This window comes from Embiotoca jacksoni, unplaced genomic scaffold (assembly GCF_022577435.1).
Source record: "Embiotoca jacksoni isolate LCO1_2020_lvr unplaced genomic scaffold, fEmbJac1.0.p SCAF_11, whole genome shotgun sequence".
Classification (NCBI taxonomy): Eukaryota; Metazoa; Chordata; class Actinopteri; family Embiotocidae; genus Embiotoca; species Embiotoca jacksoni.
The window spans coordinates 16,600,008-16,604,207 of NW_027185241.1; positions in this window are offsets into that span (position 1 = coordinate 16,600,008).

Here is a 4,200-nt window from a genome sequence, read left to right on the forward strand (position 1 = left end):
GTCAAATCTGTCAAAATGTCTTTATAAACGTTGGATTAATTGCGGGGTTGAGTACATGTTTCCTTCTTGGGTGTTTGCAGCAGCACAGTTTGGAAGTTGCGTTTTGGATTTCTACTTATTGTCCGACTTGAATCTGCAGTAACTGTCCTGGAGAAAGAAGAAAGACGTTTGTCATTATGAAGCAACAACGATAGGGACATTAAACGGGACCTTTTTTTTTTGTCCCGGTGATCCCAGCTGGGAAATTCTGAACTCCATTTACCCCTGGACAGCAGCTGAACCAACTTCAGCACACTAAAAAACAACTTATGTCAGTTTAGAGAGCCTCTGAAAACACCACCAGCGGTTTACACGCCGCAAGTTGGACAGAAAACAAATTTTCTACTCATGAATCTGGGAACCTTCATGACAGACAGACAGGCAGGGAGGACATGTTAGTGGTATGAGGGGAAGGCCCGGTTTCCTCCGAATACTCGGTTCTCTTGGTTCTGTAATTGTTGAATCTGAACTGATCCAAACGATCATCTTAAGTTGCCGCTCACCCGTGCAGGGTCAGCTGTTACTTCCATCTCTTTTGTTTATTAAGTCATGGTAATTGTCTCATAATTTCACTCTTCGGCCGACGGAAAACTTGAGCGTTGAGTTTATGGTCTTTTTTGGACGGCTTTTAAATTGAGAGAGGTCACTAGTCCAGAGCTGGGAGTGTGGAAAGCCATTTTCTCGAGGTTTTAATACTCTCTGGCCGTGGTCAGTGCATGAATGTGTCTGCATTTGATTTGCCTCACCAATCTGGCGGAACCAATGAAAGCCAGGGGACATTTGAGCATAAACTGACTCGAGTTATTTTTACAGGAGAAGGGCTGAGGCTAAACAAAGCCCTTTTTGAAGAGTTACAGGGTGGAAGCTGTTCGACTCGAAGCAGAGTGACCCTTTTTTTTTGTTGTAGCTCCCATGTACATATTGCTGCACTCGCAAAGGTCATTTATGAACTTGTAAGCGAGGAATAAAGGTTGTCAATCACTTTGATGGGAGTAATTATCATCATTATGACTTATTGGTATCCAGTGTCAGCCATACTGAGGCAATAGTGCCATCTGTAGTCTGGAAGAAGAACTCTATGCAGCAGTGAGTGACAGGATGCACCTGGAAGTCGGCTGCAGCTGTCGTGCACTGAGCTTAACCTGCATGTAATGTTATTTCTAGCCTGTCTGCAACTCTGATTTGCTGAGGAGGGGAAAAAAAAAAGGTTCTGGACCATTTATCAGTCATGAATCTGATAAATCTCTTCCTTGCGTCCAGCTATGCTTTCCAAAAATACCTTCGTACAGTCAAGAATAATAGCATCCTGGCCCCTCAGACTAAAACTTATCATCACTTCTCACCTCACTGTTTATAACACATCCCGATCCTGACAGCCTTTTCAACCTTTGTCCCAACAGTACAGAGCCCAGGAACGTATGATTCGGTCCATACCTGGACATCAGCGCCAGACCAAAAGACAGGAAGGCGAGGAGAGAACCTTCTAACCCCAATAAGTCGCTGGTTCAGATCGGTGTGTGTCGGGGATTGACTATTAGTGCCACCCGTAATCCTGGATTCCCCGGGAGATTAGCCCCTGGAGAGGGTTTGCTTGTCCTTGGCGGCCCAGCAGTGGCCAGGTTAGCTGAACAGGGTGAGCCCCGGGATGATGAGCTTACACCGGGATAGAGCCGCGCCTGATCAGCCTATTCATCAAAGGCAGGGGTGATGACGGTGATTTACAAACGTCCAAGGCTCGCCCTGACTGACAAATTAAAATACCTCTCCAGTAATGTGATTCATCTTTTTATTTTAAGACAATGAAAGGACACATGTTCACTTTTTCGTCACAGACTTGTGATGTGCACCAAGTGCTGGAGCAAGACGCAAAAAGCTTGTTGTTGCACTGGTCCTGAAAGGTTAAAATACAAATCTATGAAACTAACTGCGTGACTCTGCAGATGGCAATGTTGGTCAGATACACTAGTTGATCCACCGCTTTGGTCAACATAGTTCATTAACTCTTGACTGGATTGCTATTAAATCGGATTCAGACATTGACAGTTTATAGAAGATGCCCCAACATTTTCTTTTTTACCACAACCAGGTTAACGTTTTAGTATTTTTTTGTTACAAGTAACAAGTGTTTGGTGGGTTTCCACTGAATCTTTTTTCCCCCCAAGATTTTCATGGTCCCCAGAGGATAAAATGTTGATGATCCCTGGCCTTTTCTGTAGCACCAGCAGCAGTGAAATGTCTCAGCATTTACTCAATGGACTGGCATAAACCTTTGTACATACCTTCACAGTTCCCAGACGTTGAAAGCTAAATGATGTTGGTGATCTCTTGAGTGATAATACCATTATGAGGTTGACTTTTTTGGTGTTGCAGCTTGACTTTACCACTCGGATGAAATTGGGTAAAGACGTTATTCCAAACTGTCCCATACTTTGGTTGAACGGAAACTAATGACATTCCCAAAAACCTTGACTGCACTTTGTGTTTAATGCTATTTAGCAAATTCAACAGACACATTATCTGGTTAAATAGCAATTAAGTTAGAACTGCATAAGAAATACATCAGTACAGCATTTATCAACGTATGTATGAGAAAAGTATATTTGATGACCTCACCCTTTTGCATAACAAGAACTACATTGATGGCAAATCTGCTATTGTTTCTACTATTTACTAGCACCTCATAGTCAAACCCTCCACCAGGGAACCTCCTGGACAATTGACCGTGCAAACATAAGACGGTGCAGTCAAATGATGTACGTTTTCAGCCATGTTAGTATGAACAGAGGTTATTTCTGAAACTAAACCACTTGTGTGATCAGACATCGTTTTTGTTTTATCACTCCATCTTGAAATGACACAATAATAGTGTTTATGTAGTGAAGGTGAGAGTCAGACAAACAGTGAAGGAACAAGAAAGCGGAGGGGCTGCGAGACGGAGGGTGGAGCAAACTCCTCCGTGATGCTCAGGCCCCAAGGTGAGGGAGTGAATGGAAAGAGGGCTCCGGCGAACTCATCCATCTCTGTCTGTTTTAGTGGGAGAGGCTGAGAGCGCTAAAGATGGATGAGGCATGCAGCGCTAAATCCTGCCCTGTGCAGTCACACAACCAGGCCTGGTGATGAAATAGTGTTTTGGCATCGAGCAGGGACGGCCCGACCCACTCCCTTTTTTCTGAGAACGGGGATGCGGGAGAAGCAGAGTTGGACCGGTGAGGATGGATCCATTAAATAACACCTGACATGTAGAGGGAGATAACCACACTCACCATCCAACGCACCATCCGGGACTCACTTAACAAATTCGCAATAATCGGAAACTCTGAGCGTTTCCAATCTTTTGATCCGTTTCAATTAGCCTTGAATATTAACACATGTACACCACAACGAATGCACAATCATTAACTGCGGGGTATTTGCATGGATTTGCTCGGATTATCGTGTCAAATTAACGCTTGTTTTTGTGACGAAATTCATTTCGTGGAAAATATGTTTGGCACACATGGATTCATCAAAGCAGGCTTTTAGGTTTTTTTGCTTTGGATACAGCACAAAGAGCTGATCGCATCTCATTCATTCATCCATACGCAGCATAGTCAACGCATTGCTTCACTACATACTGATAAAGAGGTGGGATGGTTAAAGGGGGGAATTTATACATATTATAATGCAAGCATTGCATATGAAGCAGTAAGGTCAGCTGGCAAAGTAATATTTATTTTCTGCGTATTGCACAATGTCCTATTGTTGATTCTGTGTTATTTTTTCTCCACACAGTTGCACCAGCATGAATGCAAACTTCATTTTTTCTCCAAGGGCACCGATGCTGGGAAATAATTTCCTCTCACGGCAAGAGAACATCCCTGAAAAAAGCACGGGAGTGAGTGAGAGAGTAGGAGAGAATGTGTGGTTATGAAAGTGTGATTATGATTGTGCAGACAATGTGCAGACATGCCTTTGTGTCAAGTTGAGTTTGTGCGCACGTGAGTGAGGCGATGTGGTAATTTCAACCATATGAAGAACTTTTGCCCGTGGACTTAAAACTAATGGCCTCAGGCGGTGCTTGTACTGCAAAAGCCTCTTGACCAGGAGGCTCCAGACTGCTGCCATCTTTTTCCAGAGGAGATTCTGCGGCCTCCACAGGCCTCTCTTGTCCCCTGCTTGTTG